At 35.9% G+C, this 22,913-nt stretch overlaps 1 long non-coding RNA gene and 1 other non-coding gene across 2 annotated transcripts in view; both read left to right on the forward strand.

Moving 5' to 3' along the window:
• The window catches only part of LOC141410961 (uncharacterized), a 186,422-nt gene extending 167,393 nt beyond the window's left edge, over nt 1-19,029 (forward strand). The window contains exons 5-6 of the long non-coding RNA XR_012435789.1: nt 7,296-7,480; nt 12,345-19,029. This is a non-coding gene — a long non-coding RNA (uncharacterized lncRNA). The remainder of the gene's footprint in view (nt 1-7,295; nt 7,481-12,344) is intronic.
• LOC141411163 (U6 spliceosomal RNA) lies at nt 17,804-17,906 on the forward strand. Its single transcript, XR_012436003.1, has one exon. It is a non-coding gene; the product is annotated as a U6 spliceosomal RNA (small nuclear RNA).
• Nucleotides 19,030-22,913: the final 3,884 nt, after the last annotated feature.

The raw sequence follows: 22,913 nt of genomic DNA on the forward strand, positions 1-22,913 counted from the left end.
GATTGAATAAGGCAAGCATGAGGGAGGAATACTATTTCAACATATGATGTGTCAAGAGCATAGAACAGAACTGTGTTCTTTTTCTGACTTTACCATTTATACCTCTAAAATCCAGAAGTCAGTTGACACCTTTAAGGAAATTACTGATTTTATAGGATAGGGATTTACCACTAATGAATACAGAGTATACATATTGTCTCAATAATTTTAGTTTTAGATGAAACATCTTTGGGTTAATGAACTCTGCATAGTGCCAGACAAGTTTACAAATTATAAGCATGTATATAACTTATTTATAGTTGCTTGATGGGGTGATGACAGAGTAAAACTCTTGATAACAGTGAGCTATAGGTAAGAGGTCAAGTGATTCCCTGAATGAAATGATGTACATATGAGTATTAGCCATGCATATGTGTGTGTTAGAAAGAAAGACAATATATTGTTGGTACTATGCTAAAATAGCAGGATTTTTCTTCCTATCTGTTTTTGACAATCAAGTCTTCCATATAGAAATATCAAAATTTAAGAAAATAACTGAGTTGAATATGAAATCAGAAACTTGTACATGAGTCTTACTAGTTCTTGCTAAATCTGATTATCTTTGAGTATTTTGCCTGTATATTTTTGTGGCTAATTAAAGGAACTAAATTTTTTTCCTAAGTGTCTGTCACAACTGATTGTATACAGCTACTTTGACTGTTGTACTGAGATTTATGTTAAGGCTAAGTCAACTTTAATGACTGTATTGGTTATAGCATTGGCCCTATGACTTTATAAAAGGGTTAACCAAGAAGTATGCCAACACACACAAACTCCTCTTAGTGCACCACATGAGGGCACTCTCTCCCACCAGATACACATATTGGTGTTTTGCTTTCTTCCTTTTTTCCTTATAGAAGCCACAAACTACAATTTATCATGCAACATTCTTAAATTTTATAGATATAGAACCATGCCATAGAAAAAAACACATGAAAATAACTGTAATAATTCTAATTTAATCTTAGTCACCTGAATATGTTAAAAAATCTGAAAGGCTAAAAAGATTCTACGGCTAAGGGACACATTAGCTGGAAGGATTTGTGGTTCTGGTGCTCATTGATAATCATAAATGTGGGTACATATCTAGTAGTTTTTCTCTAAGTAAAGAATGGAGATGTAAAAATCAGAGAATATTTAAACTACTTCTGTCTCACAATTGAAATCTAGTTACGAAATCTAATATGCAATGGATGGGGGCCATTTGTTTGATTTTTACTATCTATTAAGTAATGCAAATGCATAACGACATATAAGGCAACATAGCAATCTGATTTTCAGTGCCATTCAGTTAAAATCTAGGCATAATTTTTCCAATTTTTTAGAACATTAAATGTCAGAAGAAATTCAGTGCCAACTGTGAAGCTTACGAAGAAGTCCCTTAAGCCCCATGAAAGCCTTAGGAGGTGTATCAGCTTCCTAGGATTTCCACTGAAAAAGGGCATGGACTAATAAGTCATTTGTGACAACAAAGGACAAATTCATTAACGACATATACCAGGGATTATGTTTAGTACAAGGAAAATAGGTGTGACAACAGAAATCAATAAGACATTCACAAACAAGAAAAGGTACACCCTGTTTGCCAACCAGAGAAAAGCCAAAAGAAATAAAGCCAGGAGGAAAAGCCAGATTCTATGGCAAATCCTCAAACTATCTCATAGACAATGGCATTATTAGTATGCCAGGGCTTAAAAAGACAAATCAGAGGCTAGACTCCTGTGTACATACCCAAAAGCAAAATGGAATAGTGTGGTATTTTTGCCAATTGTTTAGGTGGCTTGGCAATTTCACAGACCAGATCAATTTTTTTCCATTTATCTGTTCTGATTATCACCTCAGTGATGCCAGACTTTTCTGCAAGAGTATGATTTCATTTTTATTAGATCTTTTGATTTCTGAAGTCTTTTGATATTAGCACTTGGAGCCTGATTGTTATCTTTCTTCAAAAAAGGAATGTTTAAACATCTGCTTAAATGAATAAATGTTAAGGATTATGATATCAAGGGGTTCGAGGTGGAAGTGCAAGCTATACCCAGAAAATAAGTGCTTTGCAAAAGGTTATTCATGTTGTTAAGCTAACTTTGAGACACCAGGTTTAGAGAGGACAAGGATAAGACTGTGAGCATGTATTGGGCTAAAGGAATAAGTTAGTAAGCCTGGGAATATTGAAGACAGCTTTCAACCACTTATAGTAATTTCTGTAACTGATATTATTGACAGTTGTCCTTTGTGTATGGTTATTTTCCTGTTCTGTTTAATTTTGGAATTAACAAATTTCCTGAAATAAGAGAAATATTATTCTAAATTATGCAAATGAGACCAAATATTTAGACTACCATGTCTAGATCTGTAACTTGATGTGTGTGGAGGATTTATGGAAATCTCAAGGATATAATTAAGATGATCAAATGTCTTAGAAACTGATTTCTGCATGTAGGTTAATGGATTGAGATCTTTGGTCTGAGTAAGGTAGGACTCCAAGTGCCATGAATATTTGAATTTACCAAGTTAAAATTGTGGCTAATATTTTCACCATGTCATCCTCTGACAGCATTGAAGCTTCTTGAGATATTTCTGGAACTATTGCTCCATTCTTTGTTTCCTTTCTTTAGGAGAAATTGATAATTGAAATAAAGCCTCCAAAGAAGTTGAAGGAATTGATCTTAAGCAATACAAAGTGTTGAAGGAGGAACTGCAAAGGGTCCCAAAAGGTGATAATTGGCCAAGAAGACACTTATCCCTCCCAGGAAACTTATGTTTACACCTGAGAGACATCTCCACCCTCAGGCAATAAAAAAAAGCTATAAAAACCCAATTTCCAACTTGACCCATGGGACCACTGGTTTCCAGATTCTGCTGCATGCCCCCATGCAGCCCTTCTCTTCTCTACAAATAAATCTTTCTGATGTCTGCTGCTCAAATCCACCTCTGCTTTCATTCTTAGAGTGGACCCAAGGAACCTCAACAACTGAAAATTCCTGCATGTCTTCTGTGCATCATATCTGGTGACCTATGAAGGGACATTTGTTCATCTGAGGTCAGAGCAGGTTGCACCAAACTGGAGGGGACTGCCTAGGAAGTGGCCCTGATTGTCCAGCACTCCAATGGAGTCTGTCCTCCAGGAGAGTCCCCCCCACTCCCCCACCACACACACCACAGCTTAGCTATGGTGGATCTCTCAGGTCACCTTTTTATCTCTTGGTTTTGCTAGGAACACTTTTTCCCTTGGGAACCTGGGGAAAAAGCTCTGAGCCCACTACAGCTGTTAAAGCAGGTAACAGGAGAAATCAGGGGCCAGCAAGGGGCTTATACCAGACTGCCGATGCTACATGAGCAAAGCTAAACTTCAGTGCACTGAGGCTTTTTCTCCTCTGAACTCTCGGCTCCCTCCCTCCTTAAACTCCCTCTCCTTTTCAGATCTGACCCACTTAGGAGGAGGTCCAAAAACCGCCAGTGGAAAGGAAAGTTTCTCTTCAAGCTATAAGGGTGCTCTGGCCAGGGCAACAACCCAGTGAGACCTGAAGGCCTAAGATGCAACTCCCTGACCCGCCCCAAGTCTCCAAAGGTGGCTAAGTATTGGACCACTCCAGCCATGTCTGTGGCAAAAAGACAATCAGATTTCTACACTTTCTTCGTGGTTCCTGTGGTCTGAGAGTGGAGGTCATCCCCTCCTTCCAATGCTCCAGTACTGCCTCTGGCAGGATCGATCTGGATAGCAGTGATGACTAATAATCCCCCATGCATTGAGCCTAGGAACTCTTTTTCCCCCAATCCTCGTTCTCCTTCCTCTTTCCCAAGTAAATCAGAGTGAGTGGCCTCCCCTCTTTGTTCTAACCAGCAGTGGGCTTCCTTCTTCAGCCAAATCTGGGAGAGATCCTACAACCTCCATGGCAGACACCAGAAAGTACTCCTCTCTAACTTGGGCTTAACTGTTTTTGTCAGGCATCTGGTTGATCTGGTTAAGCAGGTTCCTGTAGTCTGCCCTCAGGGGAGAAAAGAGTTAAGGTGTTAGAGACCTCAAAAGTCTCTGTTTTTATCCCTTACTGCAGCAGAAAACAAAACTACCATCAGACACTTCCTCTCTTCTTATAGAAAATATATATAGCTCATATAGAGGGGGGATAAAAGTGTACCTCATCAGGAGTCCCTATCCACACCTCTGCAAGGGTCCTCACTCTGGCCAGGCAAGCCCTCTTGGTTACTTTGATAGAGTTGTTTTATTTATTTATTTATTTATTTTTAATTTTTTTATTATTCATATGTGCATACAATGCTTGGGTCATTTCTCCCCCCTGCCCCCACCCCCTCCCTTACCATCAACTCCGTCCCCTCCCAAGTCACGGCTGTAGAGCACGGACCCTTAGAAACTCCAGTAGCTTTCATACAGAGACTTAAGGATGCTTTACAGAAGCATACCCAAGTACCAGAGTCACAGGAGGAGGAGATCATCCTAAAAGATAAATTTCTAACACAGTCAGCCCTAGATATCCATAGAAAGCTTCAAAAACTAGTGGCTGAAGGGAGCACAGATGTAGACCAATTGGTCTGTGTAGCCACATCTGTATACTATAATAGGGACTTAGAAAAAGAAAAGAAGGACCTGGAGAGGGAAAAGAGAAAGGATAACTGGCAGGAGGCCCTGACTGCAGCACTCAGAGAGGTTCCCCTGGGGCAGAGTCCAAACCCAAAGACATGTTTACAATGTGGACAAGCAGACCATTTTAGGAGGGAGTGCCCCTAGGGGAAGCCACCTCCAGGACTCTGCCCCATTTGCCAGGGAAATCATTGGAAGGCACACTATCCTCAGTTTCCAACAGAACCAAGGCCAGAGCCTCCCACCCATTGATGGGTCCTGGGGCTTCCCATCCAGGCTCTTGTAACCACTGTAAAAGCAGAGGAGACCTGGCTGATACTTGCTATTAAAAAGCACAAGGTAAGCCTCCTTATCAATACTGGAGCCAACATTTCAGCTATTCCTTTTTCTCTCAGACCCAGGTCCTCCAAGAAAATTATTGTTCAGGGCACAGCAGTCTTTAGCCTGCTCCTGGGGAAATTTCCACTTCTGTCTTTTTAAAAGGCAAAAGATTTATACGATCTGAAGAGAAACCAGAGTATTCCACTTCTGTCTTTTTAATTTCCACTTTTTTATTGTCCCCAAAACCCCTATGCCTCTGCTAGGGCAAGACCTTCTATCTGAATTGGGGCTACAACTCCTTTTACCCCCAGGAGAGTACTTTTGCTTGCCCCTGATAGAGAAATAAGTAGATCCCACGGTGTGGATGGATGGACATACCATGGGACTTAACAATGGGTTTTTCTTATACTCAAGGACCTCCACCTAGCCTTAGATTTTCTTTTGACTAAACAAGGAGGGGTATGTGCCATCACCAATATTTCCTGTTGCACATATGTAAACAGTTCAGGCATTGTAGAGGAACATGCAGTCTACATTCTCCAACAGGCTAAGTGGCTCTGGAAACAGTCCCTCAAAACTCAGGTTTCTACACAGGTATGGGACCAAATAAAATTCTGGCTCCCCCAGGATATGGTTCCTACCCTTTCTGGGGCCTATAGTTGCCATTATTCTCTTGCTTGTGTTTAGGCCTTGCATTTTAAACTTACTTGTCAAATTTGTTTCCTCTCACCTAGAATCCATCAAACCATAGAAGCCCTTGGTGGAGATGAAAAGGACCTACTATCATGGTCCCTTCAATAGCTCCTCTGGTGGTCAGCCCTGATGCTGTGGGCCCCTTCATCACCCCCTATCAGCAGGAAGCAGTCACTGAATAGGCTTCATTGTCCCTATCCCTAATAGCAGTTAGTGTGATCATTGAGAGGGACGACTTGGAGGGTGGACTGCAAGAGGTCCCAAAAGGTGATAATTGGCCAAAGAGACATTTCTCCTTCCAAGAAAACGTCTGTTTGCACCTGAGAGACATCTCCACCCTTGGGCAATAAAGAAAGGGCTATAAATACCCAATTTCCAACTTGACCCATGTGACCACCAGTTTCCAGGTCCTGCTGCATGCCCTCATGCAGCCTTTCTCTTCTCTTCTCTACAAATAAAGTCCTTCTGGCCTCTGCTGCCTGAGTCCACCTCTACTTTCACTCTCAGAGCAAACCTAAGGACCCTCAACACCTGAAAATTCCTGTGTGTCTTCTGGGCATCAGTTTTTTTCATATACTTTATTTCTTTGCACCTCTAACACTTTAGTGACATGTTTAAAGGGAGGCAAAGGGTTTTCAGACATTTCATTTGATTCTCCTTCTTCATATGTATTGTCCTCTTTTCCAATTTCTCTTGTCATAGTGGACCAACTTCTCTTTTATATAATTATTTGATGATATTTTAGTCACATTAAAATCTACTCAGCAAAGCCTTTCCTGTCTGCTTTGCTCTCAGGAACCACCCAGTTCTTTGCTTAGACTGTGTTCACTTAATTTTACTGCAATTTCAAAAGTTATCATGATAAAACTTCCACAGGAAATATGATCTTTCACAATAATTTCAGACATTAATTCTTATTTCAACAAAGCCATTTTGATTCTTTGTGAAGAAAGTTGTACAATCAAGAACTTTAATGGTATCAAAAATAGGGGTAATTGTTGAAGAAAAGATAGTCATGCATGCATGAGAGAGAGAGAGAGAGAGAGAGAGAGAGAGAACTAGCAAAATCATGTATAAGTCTTTTCTTATGGTTCTGTAAGAAAAGTAATGGTTCTGTAAGCAATTCTGCCTTACCTGGATTCAGAGATAAGGACAGTGATACCACATAAAACTGTCTACTCTGTTTAAGTAATTAATGGATTATCTTAGCAAGAAAAGATATAGAGGCTAGTTTTTTTTCCTTCTTCCCTAATGGTTTTAGCCAACTTCAGAAAAACTAATAATTTTTTGGTAAAAGTATATCACAAATATTGTATGGATCCTCCTCTTCTTAAAAATTTATTGTTTATTTGAAATTAAAACTTAATCTTGTTTTTTTTGTTGTTGTTTTTTATTTTTTGCTAAACTTGGTGACCCCACATATGAACAAACACCTATAGGAGGTTAGGATTCAAACAATGTAGAAAATGAGCATCCCAGGTACAGGAAACAGCAGGTGCAAAATCCTCAAATTGGAGGAAAGTCCAGTGTATTCAAAGGAGGCTCATGTAATTGAGTAGAAGGAGTAAGGGACACCATGAGGAGACATAACCAAAGGGTTGAGAAGCCAGCATTTATAGGGTCTTTCATTTTTGTTTTGATGTAGGTATCTCCTGGAAGGTTTTGAGCAGAACATGACAAAATATGTCTACTACTCTGAAAAGAGCACTTTTTTTTTTACATGTTGAGAACAGAGTCAAAATAAGAAGGATGGAAGCAAGAAGCTCAATTTGGAGACTTCTCTAAAACTCAGATGAGAAATGATAGTAGTGTGAGCAAGGAACTTCCAGGGTAAGTGATGACAACTGGCTAATTTTGGATACATTTTGAAGATAGTGCTTTTATGGTTTGCTCATGCTCACTTGCGTAGTATGTGACAAAGAAAGGAGAAGGGATGGGACTAATGTTTTTGGTCTGAGAAATTAGAGTAAGTTTATTTACTGAGATACAAAAACAGTGCATAAAGCAGCTTTGTAGTGGTGAGCCATTTAGATTTTATTCAAGAATAAAATAAATTCTTTGTAATATTTCTTTGAACTGCAAAATCAGAAGTTTTAAACTTTTGTATAGATGTGACAACTCAATACAATATTAAGAATGAACAAACAGAACCAAAATAGTAATAAAGAAACCTTAAGGGCTAAAATAGTCAAAAGATACAAGGTCTACAAATAAGATCCCAGAGCTTACCAAATATCTAACAATGAAGTGAGAATGCTTATAAATTTGGAACAGAATTGAATGAAAGTCCAAAAGGAGTAGTACATGTTTTCAATATTCCAGTTTATGTCTTGAGGTCAGGATAGCAGCAAATGGAATGTTGCAGGGGATGGAAACATGCATCTAAATGAGAGGGACAAGTCATACAAGATGAGGTAGCAGGAATAGGTCAGAAAGACCTGAAGCATGAAGAACAGACCATATTTGCTCAGTAGTGATACAAAGGAAGAAGAGAAAATGAAATCTAGCTCTTGGACAACTGTCAAAATGGTCCTGCCCTTCCATGCTGTGTGAAATGTAGATTGGCAGAGGAGAGTGTAGAGTCACCATCGAAGACTTCATCCTCTCCTGCTGCTTCCTATGCTGTGTCAGAAGAAAGACCATTTTATATAGATTTTAATATCTCCATCAGTATCTGTAAAAAAAGAATCCAATTAAATTAAAGTTCATATTTATAGAATGCAAAAAATCTCATAAAAACAAAATGAAATCCCTGGAATGAAGCCGATTTGGTTATGTTGAATGATCTTTCTGATGTGTTGTTGGATTTGTTTTGCCATTATTTTATTAAGTATTTTTCTATCAATGTTCATTAAGGAGATTGCCTTATAGTTCACCATTTTGGAGGTGTCTTTTTCTGGTTTTGTAATGAGTGTCATACTGGCTTCATAAAATGAGTTAGGCAGTTTTCCTTCCCTTTCTATTTTGTAGAACAGTTTAAGGAGGGTTTGTATTAGTTCTTTAAAGGTCTGATAGAATTCAGCAGAGAATCCATCAGGTCCTGGTCTTTTCTTTTTTGGGAGACTCTTTATTGCTGCTTCAATTTCATTTTGTGTTATAGATCTATTCAGGTGATTAATATTCTCTTGGTTCGTTTTTGGGTGGTCAAAAGTGTCTAGAAAACTGTCCATTTCTTCAAAAATTTCAAATTTACTAGAATATATAGGTTCTTAAAGTAGTCTCTGATGATTTCCGGGATTTCCATGGTGTTTGTTTTATCTCCTCTTTTGCATTTCTGATTTTACTGATTTGGGTTTTTTTCTCATCATTCAGTCAGGTTTGCCTGGAGGCTGTCAATCTTAGTTATTTTTTCAAAGAACCAGCTTTTTGTTTCATTTATTCTTTGTATTTTTGTTTGTTTGTTTGTTTCTATTTCATTGATTTCAGCCCTTATCTTTATTATTTCTCTGCTTCTGCTTGTTTTGGGATTTTCTTTTTCTTGTTTTTCTAGGAGTTTGAGATGTAGCATTAGGACATTGATTTGAGATCTTTCTGTCCTTTTAATATATGCACTCATGGCTTTAAACTTTCCTCTTAGGACTACCTTTGCTGTATTCCATAGGTACCGGTAGGTCGTGTTTTCATTTTCATTAACTTCCAGGAACCTTTCAATTTCCTCTTTTATTTCATCAGTGACCCATTATTGATCATTGACCCATGTGTTGTTGAGCTTCCAACTGTTTGCATGCTCTTTACTCTTGTTTTGTTGTTGAGTTCTAGTTTTAGTGCATTGTGGTCAGATAGAATGCATGGTATAATTTCTATTTTCTTCTATTTGCTGAGGTTTGCTTTGTGCCCTAAGAAATGATCAATTTTGGAGAATGTTCTATTCTCCAAATACATTGAATGTATTCTCAATACATTCTATTGAGAAGAATGTATATTGTGCAGAAGTTGGATGAAATATTCTGTAGACATCAGCTAGGTCCATTTGATCTATGGTGTGATTTAGATCTAGGATTTCTTTATTGATTTTTTGTTTGGATGACCTATCTATTGGTGATAGGGTGTATTAAAGTCTCCTACTACCACTGTGTTGGAGTTTATATATGTTTTTAGGTCCTTCAGAGTATGTTTGATGGAATTAAGTGTATTGACATTGGGTGCATATTGGTTGATAATTGTTATTTCCTTTTAGTGTATTTCCCCTTTTATTAGTATGGAGTGCCATTCTTTATCTCATTTGATCAATGTAGATTTGAAGTTTACTTTGTCCAAGGTAAGTATTGCTACTCCTGCCTGTTTTTACAGACCATTGACTTGGTAAATCTTCTTCCATCCTTTCACCTTAAGCCAGTGCTTATTTCTGTCAATGAGATGGGTCTCCTGTAGGCAACAAATTGTGGGATCTTCCTTTTTAATCCAGTTTGCCAAGCAGTGTCTTTTGATGGGGGAATTAAGTCTGTTAACATTCAGTGTTAGTATTGATAGGTATGTGGTGATTCCTGTGAATTAGTTTTCTTTGTTGTTTAAGGGTGTGATTGTGTGCTGCTGAGTCAGTGTTGCTCTCTACTTTCTTGCCTTTTCTTCTCCTGTGGTTTGGTACTGCCTGTCTTTTCATGGTTTTGTTTGCTTTCATTTCTGTGTGCAGAATTCCTTGAAGAATCTTTTGTATCGTGGCTTGGTGGTCATATATTATTTTAGTTTCTGCTTATCATGGAAGACTTTTATTGCTCCATCTATTTTGAATAATAGTTTTGGTAGGTAGAGTATCCTAGGTTTGAAGTTCTTTTCATTTAGTGCCCAGAAGACCTCACTCCATGTTGTTCTTGCTTTTAAGGTTTCCATTGAGAGATCTGTGAGTTTTTTGGGTTTACCTTTGTATGTTATTTGCTTTTTTCTATCTTACAGCTTTCAATATTCTTCCTCTAGTCTCTGTACTTGTTGTTTTAGTGATAATATGTGTGGGATAGTTCTTTTTTGGTCATGTCTGTTTGGTGTTCTGGAGGCTTCCTGTACCTGAATGAGTATAGTTTTCTCTAGATTTGGGAATTTTCTGTTATTATTTTGTTGAATATATTATGAATTCATTTTGCTTGCACCTTTACTCTTTCTTCAAAAATGCCCATGATTCTCAGGTTTGTTCTTTGATGGAGTTGGTGAGTTCTTCCATATTCTTTTCACAGGTTTTGAGTTGTTTGAATAATAGTTCTTCAGTTTTTCCTTTAATTCCAATTTCATCTTCAAGTTCTGAGATTTTTTTTCTGCTTATTTTAGTCTGCTGCAGTGGGTTTCCATCTAATTTTGTATTTCTGTTTCATTTTTTTCTGATATTTTCCATATCATGGGTCACTTCCTCTTTAATATTGTCAATTTTCATCCTTAATTCAATTATCTCTCTATTTATGGCGTTCTCTGTATCACTTTAGTATTTATTTAGGGCTACTATGAGTTCACTTATTTGTTTTTTTGTCTTCTCATATTCTTTATTTTTCTTGTCTTGGAATTTCTTGAGTGTCTCCTGCATGTTTTAGTTGACCTTGTCTAGTATCATCTCCATGAAATTCACAGTGATTTTTTTGCCAGATTTCTTCTTTCAGGATGTTCTTGTGGGCTTTGTTGGGTTCCTTGGGATAGTCTATCTTTGTTTTGTTAGAGTCTGGAACTGGGTATCTGTTTTCCTCATTTCCCTCTGAATCCTGTGCTAATTTTTTGTGGGGGAGAGAATGGTTTCTGTCCCCTTTTTGGCTTCCCGTAATTCTGCTTGGTGCTGTTTCTGTCCCTGGTCTGTGTGTAATTTAGTATTGACTAACTTATGATAGTAAAGCTAATGAGACCAAGAAAGAAAAAGAAAAAAGAGAAAGAAAAAAATAGAGAACCATAGAAATCTTCAGGGAGAGATGGTGGACAAACAGTGAACAAGACAAGCCCTTAAAGAGAACAAGAAAAAAATATCTGGTACAGGAACAATATAGTTTCAGTCTTAGTAATTCTGGTGTTACTCCTTCAGCATATAGTCCTGGTATTGGTATTTACATAGTAGCTCTGTCATAGTCTTGCCAGGTGTTTGGGTCAGGAGATGAGCTTTGTGGACCTCTCTCTGCCCTATTTCAGGCAGCAGCTCATCCTCCGCCTATTGTTGTCCCATCTGCCTTTCCAGGTTTTGGTTACTAAAAGTTTGTGCAGAGTTCAACTCCTTGCTCCTCCCCCATTCTCCAGGGCAGCTGCTTGTTTGGCCATCTACTTTTCCAGGCTTTGTTTACTGAAAGTTCACATGGATGTTCCTTGGCCCTCCATCCTTCTCCAGTGCACTCAGTGCCCCCTGCCTCTTCTGCTGCGTGTCCTTTTCAGTTCCTTGTTTATCATCCAGAGTTTTTTTTTTTTTTTTTTTTTTTTTTTTGTGGGGCAGGGAGTCAGTCTGTCCAGGGAGCTATGCTCATTTATCCCAAGGATGTCTGTGGGAATACCATGTGCTACTTTTTGCTCACCTTTTGTTCTGCATCTCCCAACCAGGTTTGGAGCTGGCATCTGGTGGCACGGGAGCCCTCCTGTTTTCTCAGTTTAATGTGGTGTGGAGAAGCTTTGCATGGGCTGGGGGTTCAGGGTGTCAGAATTTTGATTCTTCTTGGTGGGTTTTTTTCTGCCAAGTATGGATCCAGCATCTCAGCAAGATTTTTGATTAATGGAGTTCACTCTGTCTGCTTCCTCCCTCTAGTCACCATCTTGGATCCCTGTTTTTAATTCTGAATCCTCAAGTGCATTTTATATTTACTTCCCTGGAGTGTTGATACCTGAACTCTCTGTTATGAAGGCTGAAGGTTTTCCATCAAAAAACTACTTTTTGGTCAAAGGACTTTACAGATTTGTCATGGTAATGAAAAAAAGGACAAAACCCCCCACCTTGAATTGCTGCAGAAGTGCACTGTTAAGAAAGACCATGGGTAAAGAACTTTACAATAAGGAGAAGCAGCCTACTAGGAGGTCTTCTGATATTTCCAACTCCAACTGCAACATTTTTTATGATGTTGGATAGGTCATCTGTTATTAGCCTGGTGTGTTTACAAAAATCTCAGAATATATGATTTTCTTTATGAGATGAAGACATTTATGAATCATTCTTGAAAACAAAACTCAGAGTTCCCAAAGATATGCTTTGAAAACCATTTCTAACCCTATTGCACCTTTTTTGCTACTTTGGTAATTCCATATTCTTATCTAAGCTTTTTGTATAATTTTAGTTAAACTGTTAATATTGTGTGTATATGTGTCTGTGTGTGGGATTACATTGCCTTGTCTGGGTTGGGTAAACTATAATAAATAAAAGTAGTCAATGCATGTATAAAATATTAAATGCAACATTGAATGTTAATGAAATATTTATAGAACAGTTCCGAGAGAAATGTTTTTCATAGTCAGAAAAATTAGATAACTGGAGATAACATCACAATTTAATTACTATAAGTAGATCATTAAATTTCCAATTAGTTTTATTTTCATTCCTTTTCCAAAAACATTAAATTTCCTGGCTTTAATTGTGTCATGCAAACATAAAGTGATTTTTATATAACCATTGAAACCAAGTGGATGGCATTAATTCACATATATATTTAAATACTACTTGCTTGAGAATAACTTTCATTTTATTTATAAGTGGTGGCTTATATCCTGTTAAATGGTTTAATAACAATTCTAATAAAAAGAAACAATTTTTATTTCACTATATAAATTTTAAAAAATATTTTTTCACTAATTCTATTCCTAAATTTGTTAGACTATAGTAGGCTATATCTTCTTTTTTTAACATGAGAAATTTGAGGCTGAAAGGAACTAAATGCATAGAGTATTAGGAATTGGTAAGGTTAGGATTTTTACATGTTTGGAAAAAGTGTACAACTTCTAGCAGCCACATTTGTCATTGCAAATTCATTTAGTCTCCTTGCATTTGGATTAAGGCTATTTAATTTTACACTCCTGCCCCTTTGAGGATAGAGGTTATTTTCTCATAAATTTTATGTCATGCTTCTTTGTATATCTAAAAAAAACTATTAAATCACACTTTAGTTTTTAACACAGCCTGCAAAAATGTTTAAAACCCTAATCATTTCTTAGACATCTCCCTTAAATAAGCTTTGTTTTATCATTTTATTTTCTTTCAAGATCAGTACAGTTTTCCTGCATATTTTGATTCTTAGATGCATGTTTTTAATATGCAAGTATCTCAAATCAAGATTTATTTTATAATGCATCACTTCTTACTGTGTTAAGTTGAATTGACATTTTGATAGTTAATTCCTTATCAATTGAAATTTACATGTGTTTGAAGAGAGTAGGTAAGATTTTTCATTAAAGCAAAAATAATGTGCAAACAGAAAGGCACAGGAATAGAGTGGTAAGATGCAATTTTGATATCAGTGAGACCTGTGTGTATCTAAGAAATAAGAGCAATGCTGTATTATCCTACAATGGAAAAAATTAATTCCCATGAATAAAAGATGATGCATTATTAGTACAGAAAAGTTTTGTTGAACATGGAAAATAAATAATTAAAAGTCAAGTAGTTATAAAATATTTTGGAAAAAAGAGAGATTTCAGGCATTGAGATGAGAGACCTAATCCTAAGTGACACAGGACTATTAGTAAGACCTGTGACATTAAGTAATTTGGGAGATTTTTTTCTTCCTTAATGCTATCTAAAACAATGTCATTAAGATTAAATGGAAATGGCTAATTTATACACACAAGGGTATGTGGGTAATTTATATCCACAAAGCTTTAAATCTTTACCCTCTCAACTTTTAGAAGGAACTTCAAGATTATTTTTGTTTCTCTATTTGTCTACAGCAACCATTCTAACCATCTAAAAGACGGGTCAATATGTGGAATATTTTATTTATTTATTTATTTTTGTTGCTGTGTTGGGGATACACTGTGGCATTTACAAAAGTTCTTACAGTATATCAAGCATATCATACTTCAATTCTCCCCCAATGTCATTCTCCTTTTTCTTCCTCCTCTCTCCATTCCTAGATTAGTTTCAACAGGTCTCATTTTTGCTACATGGAATATTTTAAATTAAAGCCTGCTTGCAAAGATGATGAAATAAATACTCAAATTAGGGCTAAAGTAGTACATCAGGGAGAAATTAATTGTTCTCTTAATTTAAATTAAGTTAATTATTGTAAGAACTAATCTTAATGTGGAAAATTAATATTTCTATTAGTTTTGCATATTTAAGGAGTGCATTGTGACATTTTTGATTCAAGTACACATTTTAAAATAATCAGGTCAGGGTAATTAATATCAATCTTCTCAAACAATTAGTATTTCTTTATGGAAAGAATATTTAAAATCTTCTCTTTGAGCTATTTTGAGATATACAGTATTTTACTGTTAGCTGTAGTCATCCTACAGTGCAATAGAATATCTGAACTTGTTCTTTCTTACAGTGCTGAGGTTTAGACCCAGAGTCTGGTGCATGCTTATTCTTCCTAATTGTCCAATCTTTCTCCATCCTTCTCTCTTCTCTCCCCTCCTCAGTCTTTAATAATATTTTATCCATTTTATCAAAATGACCTATGAATATATATAAAAGCTATTATGACAGCTTGAAAGAAAAGCAAAGAAAATATTCATTATATTAATTATATTGATTCAACCAATACATTTTTACTGTATTCCTTTATGTCAAATACTATCTTAAACATTATTATGAATATGAATATTAGCAATATATTGACATAATAATCTTGACACTTCTTTCAGGCATTTGAACTTGAAATTATTCTTTGTAATTAAATCTTAGGTAATATTTTATATTTGACTTGCCATACATAGTACCTATGCTAGGCATGACTTCTATAACTCCTTCACTTGCCCCCACTTCACAAGCTTTTATGTTAATTCAGTATCCACTTAAGATGTAATTAGTTTAACTTTTCACAATGAATTTTCTTGCCATTCTTTGAATAATGCATAAATTTTCTTCTCCTTTAGTCATATCTAAAGAGAACAGAGAAAGTTCCTACTGCCAAAAGTAACTTATTTCAAAAATTGAAAGCAGGCAAGGAATTCTTCTGAAAGGATTCAGTGCCTACCTTACACCTATATAAATCCTTTTTAAAATTCAGGGCCAGTTGTCTTCAATCTTATCAATCTTTTCATCTCAGCATCACCAGAAATTTGTAAGGTTAGTCAAAGATTTAATGGTTTCCATACCATTTACCAGACTTAAGAGATTTTAAATTTCCTATATTATGAGTAGGAATTCCAGAATGACCCTGTATCACCCCAAGAAAAATTCAGTCTTCTCTATTATGTGGAGGAACCATGGCATGACAAATTTGAACTGTGCTTATAGATGTCTTCTTTATCTCTTTATCTAATTTTAAAAAGAGATGTTTTGGGCTGCCAAAAGGCAGTACTTTGTCAGTATAAATAAATTGGAAATTTTAATCTGTAGAATAGTAGAATTGTTTATCATTTTCCTGGAAAAATGGATATTAAACGTGTGGTTCATTTATTTAGATCCTTTATTGATTGTCAAATTTTGGCATGAGGTACAGTGATTCTCTTGCAGAATTTCAGAGGGACATATGCACGTGATTCCTTTGTTTATTGTGTATTAAATGCCCTAGGGGGATGGGAAATGCATATGTGAGGAGAGAAGTTATGAGGTCATTCCAGTCATCCATGAGAAAGACTGTGGTTTGGATATTGTCATGTCAGGTGTGGTGTAATGATCAAAATTTGGGTTTAAGATATGTTTGGAAGTTGACACTTTCAAAATATATGGTCAGATTGGATGTGGGTTTTAGAGAAGAGTTATAGTTAAGGAAGATGTCAAGTGTTCTGGTTGCATAGTTGAAGGATTAAAGCTATGAATGATTGAGAGAAAGATGGCAATAGGCGAGATCTGGTATGGATATTATATATTTATTGGATAAACACCTCAAGTGGAAAAAGTGCAGACATAGAAATAATTCTAGGTTAACATTTCTTCAAAATGACATGACAAAACTTTTTTTTTTTTTGTGGTACTGGGGTTTGAACTCGGGCCTTCACCTTGAGCCACTCTACCAGCCCTGTTTTTGTGAAGGATTTTTGGAGGTAGGGTATCTCAAACTATTTGCCTGGGCTGGCTTCGAACCAGGATCCTCCTAAGTAGCTAGGATTACAAGACTGAGCCACTGGTGCCTGGCACAAACCTGTTTTTTTAAAGTGATTCTAGAATTATGTATTACTATTAGCAATGTAAAAGAATTCTGTTTTCTCTGTATCCTTGTGAACAATTGTTATCTAACTTTTTAATTGTAGTCATATTAGCAGATACAAAGTGTTATCTTTCCATTTCCTTAATGACTAATGTTGAATTTTTTTTCTTGTTTAGAGAAATGCTTATTGGAATCTTTTACCGATTTTAAAATGTGCTAATCTGCCTTCATTGTGGATTTGTTAAGAGTTTTTAAAATAAATATATATTCTGGATATAACTATTATCAGATATATGACTTTTAAATTGTTTTGTTCTGTGTATATCATCTTTTCATTTTATTGATGGTGATCTTTGATCAGACTTAAATTTTGATGAAGCCCGATTTATTTTTTTCTTTTGTCACCTGTCCTTTTAGTGTTATATTTACAAATCACTACCTAATTAATGGTCAATAGGATTTTATCCTATGATTTGTTTTAAGAATTGTTTAACTTTCACTTTTACATTCAGGAATATAGCCCATTTTCAGACAATGTTTATATGTAGTGTAAGGTTGGGATTCAACTTACTTATTTTAAATATAGATATCCAATTGTTCTAACCCTACCTTTCGAAAAGATTATTTTTCCCCACTGAATTTTCTGGATATGCCTATGTAACAATCAATTGATTGCAAAGGGAAGGATTACTTCTGGGCTTTAAATTGTAGTCCAATATTCTATGTATTTATCCCAGTACCACAGTGTCTTGATTACTGCAGCTTCTAGTAAGCTTGAAATTTAGAAGTTTAAGTTCTTTCCAAGTTTGTTCTTCTTCCACAGACTATTTTAATTATTCTGTATTTCTTGAATATATATATATATATATATATATATTCCATTTCCATTTTTCCATCAAGAACATCTCCATTGCTTGCTTAGGCTTTTCCATTTCCATTTTTCCATCAAGAACATCTCCATTGCTTGCTTAGGCAGCACATATGCTAAAATTGGAATGATACCTGGAAGATTAACATGGCCCCTGCCCAAGGATGACATGCAAATTCTTGAGGCATTTCAAAAAAAAAAAAGAACGTCTCCAAATGAGCTATGAGTTATAAGAGTTATGAGTGCTTTCATTATACTTGGGTATTGTAAATAGTTATCAAAATAGGAATGGTTAAATATGTGCTATTTTTATATATTAATCATACTTCAAATAACTGTTTTAACAAAAGAAAAATGAAGTGAAATTTTAGCTTTTAAACTGAGTGGTCAGGCTTCCAGATGTAAGACTTTGGAAGTATATGAGATTATCTAGGTTGCTAACAGATCTAAGAGTGGAATGGAGAGAGATGGAAATAATATGCTTTGTTTTGATGCTCATATCTGGTCTTTACCTTTACCACACACAGGGCCAAACTCCAGCCAAGTGGGAGATGACACCCTCTCCTTTTCAGTTAAGTCTGGAAATCCTAGTACATTCTTAGGTCCAGAGTAGTGAACTGAGAGCTCCGGCAGAGAACTTTCCTGTACATTTTTGTGAATGATAAACTTTATTTTTCTCCCCTTTATTTTGTCATTTTTACATTTACTTGAATGATAAACTTTAAACTGGATATTGACCTGACAGAGCTATAGAGAAGCCTCATATTTACATTGGCAGAAAGGAATATGGAGAAGTATCTAAATTTTCTTCTGCATATACCATTTCTAGCCTGGGAGAAAGGCACAAAAATTATGTTATATAGAGTGCTGGTGGACTCAGAGAGGGCTCTTTTTTAAGAAAAAAGTTGATTTGGCACCAAAAAATATGACATGGTACTAAATACTCAATTCCCTTTGGCAGGAATTAGATGAAGGTGTGCTCCTCTCAGGTAACCACAATTAAATGAAATGACTGGACCTGTGGGCTGGTTGAGAACAATTCCACATCAATAGAAGCCAATACTACATGCAGTGACTCTGACCAAAATATGTGCACTTTCCCAAAGGCATGTCATTGCATCACTATCCAGTGTAAACAGATGAAACTCTGGGAGAAGAGAAGAGAAAAACCTTAATGACTTGAATTTTAAAACTGATGTTAATGAGATATTCCCCAGATTGACTAACTTTGCTTGGAAGTAACTACAGGAAGCTCAAAAAAGAAAGTGAATGCAGATATAGAAAATAGAATGTTCGATTTTTACACCTGTGTAGAATTTATAGTCTTTATTCCAGAATCAAATGTACATGGGTGGCCAAGGCATTGAGATTCCCTGGAGAGCTGTCATCAGGAGGAAGAAGATTGAGGATTTATCACAAAGAAGTCTCTAGTGACCTCGAAAAGGCAGTTTCAGGAGCACAGAAAAGGTAAGAGACTGTAGGGGTTGAGGAGTGAATTTAATATTAAAAAATAAATGCTGCTAGTTCCCTTTGATTAAGTTTGACTATGAGGTCAAAATAAAGAAAATATATTAATGAAGAGAATAAGGCATGTCAAGGCCGTTGGCCTTTTTTGCATTTTAAATTTCACTTGAGAATATAACATATTCAAGTAATAAAAGGGAGAATATAGTAGAGATCAAAAGTTGGAGAGAAGAGATAATATTTGGTGCTCAAAAAGAAAGGCTTATCTTAAATAAAGAGAATGATGTGTGTGAACTATTCAGTGGTTTGGTGCTGGAATGCTTTCTTATTTTAAATCATATGTCTGTAAAGAAAGAGACTAGGTTTGAGGATTTGAAAAGAGTCACAAAGGGTGTGGGGGGGGAGGGAAGCTGGTGGAGGGCAGGAGGGAGAAATGACCCAAGCAAAGTATGCACATATGAATAAAGAGAAAAAAATGTAGAGAAATTGGAAACCCTTTTCCTCAGAATATACCACATTCAATAGCTGCAAAATTAGCTCTTCAGCTACAGGTGCTACTCTTAAGCTACTTCACTAGAGCCCTCTCCCCTTCCTCCTTGGGGAGTATGCTTTTCTGCTTTCACTTTTATAAAACTTTGCTGCTGCTTTGCAAGACAATAGGTACAAAATTGTCTTCATTATAATCTTTCATTATAATATGCAATGCCAACATCCAAAAGTATATATATATATATTTTTTTTTCTTTTATTATTCATATGTGCATACAAGGCTTGGGTCATTTCTCCCCCCTGCCCCCACCCCCTCCCTTACCACCCACTCCGCCCCCTCCTTCTCCCCCCCACCCCCTCAATACCTAGCAGAAACTATTTTGCACTTATTTCTAATTTTGTTGTAGAGAGAGTATAAGCTATAATAGGAAGGAACAAGGGTTTTTGCTGGTTGAGATAAGGATAGCTATACAGGGCATTGACTCACATTGATTTCCTGTGCGTGGGTGTTACCTTCTAGGTTAATTCTTTTTGATCTAACCTTTTCTCTAGGTCCTGGTCCCCTTCTGCTATTGGCCTCAGTTGCTTTTATGGTATCTGCTTTAGTTTCTCTGCGTTAAGGTCAACAAATGCTAGCTAGTTTTTTAGGTGTCTTACCTATCCTCACCCCTCCCTTGTGTGCTCTCGCTTTTATCTTGTGCTCAAAGTCCAATCCCATTGTTGTGTTTGCCCTTGATCTAATGTTCACATATGAGGGAGAACATATGATTTTTGGTCTTTTGGGCCAGGCTGACCTCACTCAGAATGATGTTCTCCAATTCCATCCATTTACCAGCAAATGATAACATTTTGTTCTTCTTCATGGCTGCATAATATTCCATTGTGTATAGATACCACATTTTCCTAATCCATTCATCAGTGGTGGGGCATCTTGGCTGTTTCCATAACTTGGCTATTGTGAATAGTGCTGCAATAAACATAGGTGTGCAGGTGCCTCTGGAGTAACCTGTGTCACAGTCTTTTGGATATATCCCCAAGAGTGGTATTGCTGGATCAAATGGTAGATCAACGTCTAGCTTTTTAAGTAGCCTCCAAATTTTTTTTCCAGAGTGGTTGTACTAGTTAACATTCCCACCAACAGTGTAAGAGGGTTCCTTTTTCCCCACAGCCTCGCCAACACCTGTTGTTGGTGGTGTTGCTGATGATGGCTATTCTAACAGGGGTGAGGTGGAATCTTAGTGTGATTTTAATCTGCATTTCCTTTATTGCTAGAGATGGTGAGCATTTTTTCATGTGTTTTTTGGCCATTTGAATTTCTTCTTTTGAGAAAGTTCTGTTTAGTTCACTTGCCCATTTCTCCAACAGTATATTAAATGTAGGTTTAAACCACAATGAGCCATAAGCCATCACTTTATTAAACCATAGCACATTGTCAACACTTAAGTTATTTGCATATATCTTTATTATCTCACACTCTCCATTATCCATTTTCTTTTTGTAGTTTATCTCTTCTGTTTTATGCCTAATGAGCGTATTTTAGTTTGCTTGTTTCATAAATTATATAAATGAAGTTATAATGGTATGTATTCATTTTATGTCTTGCTTCTCTTGATGAGTATTAAGATATTAAACTTTATCCATTAATTATGTGCAATTTATTCATAGAAGCTACATACTCAAACATATACATATCCCAATGCATACATGTTTGTGTTCATCAGCATGAGAACTTTATTGCTTATTTGTGGCTTGTCCCTCCGGGCTTCATGCTTGCTGGGCAGGTGGGTTCTCTAGCACTCGAGCCACTCTGCTGGCTAGTGCAGTTCAAAACTCTCTTTTTGTGTTGGACTCAGCTCCTTGTGCTTCCTAGGCAGGTGCTGTGCCACTTGAGGCATGCCTCTAACCCTGTGGCTTGTCTTTCATTGTCTTTATGGAGCTATTGATGAATAGTCTTAATTTTAATATAGTCAAGCTCATTAAGAATTTACTCCATGTTAAAGTTTTTCTCCTACTTAAAGTTTATAAAGATATTTTAAAATATTATATTCTAAAGATTGTAGCTTTATATTTCACATTTTGGTGTATAACAAATAGAGTGAAATTCCATTTCGCTGATGTTGAGTTGGAATCCAATTTTATTTTTTTCATATTTATAGCCAGTTCAAAGTATCACTTTTGAAAAAAATTACAGTGCCAGCTCTTTGGTAAATCATGTTTATCTGCATCACAATGTATTTATGTTCTTTTTTTTTCTGTTCCATTGGTCTTTTGATTTTTTTATGAATATCATGCTGATTTTTATTAGTTGTAACTTTATAATTACTGGATATCTGATAGAATAGTCCCTTCAAATGTCCATTTCTATAAAGGCCTCTTGATTTTTCCAGAGTTCAAATTGTTTATTTGCAATAAAACTCTTTTGATTATTGTTTTTGATGGCTTTTCAATATGCACTTGCATCTACATTAATATGTATTTTCATCTAATTATGGCCAAGATATAAAAATTCTTCCTTTCCAGAAAAAGCATCAAGGGTTTTCTTAAGTAATTATATGATACATATCCCTCTACTTCCCATCCCAGTTAGTGTACAACTTTACCAGCACATGGTACCATGAGATTTTTTTTCTCATTTTAGGAGTAAATAAAGTAATTCATTGTGGTTTTAATATTCATTTTTTGGTATGTAAATTAACTTTTAATAAGTTTATCAGCCATTTAGTATGCTCTTTTGAAAATGGAAGTTCACATATTCTGCCTTTTTGTTGGGCTGCTTGCAATTTTCTTATTGATTTCTAAGACTATATGTTCATATATTAAAATGAGTTTTTAAAATTAATGTAGATATATAAATTATAACTATATAAATTTATACTTATATTTATGTACTTGTACATATATATTTATATTCATATATTTTTCTTCCTAGACTATGGTTTACTGTTCCATGTTTTTAGTAGTGATGTTTGATGAAAAGGCTTTATTTATTTGCCTTTTAAATGGTGTCCAAAATAAATAAATAAATAAATAACTGGTGTCCAGTGTGTCAATTTTTCTTTTTTGGTCTGTACTTTATGTACTTTTTAACATCTTCCCCTTGGATGTTGACTGTGATTACATTGAAAAGTAAAGTTCAGTTTAGAGAGAATTTGATTCCCTCCTTAGAGAGATCACCTCAGCAATGGGGAGAGTAGCTTGGAAAGTGAAACTATTCTAAAGAGATTGATTGAGAATATGTGGGTGGGAAAGGACA

This window comes from Castor canadensis, chromosome 9, assembly GCF_047511655.1.
Source record: "Castor canadensis chromosome 9, mCasCan1.hap1v2, whole genome shotgun sequence".
Lineage (NCBI taxonomy): Eukaryota > Metazoa > Chordata > Mammalia > Rodentia > Castoridae > Castor > Castor canadensis.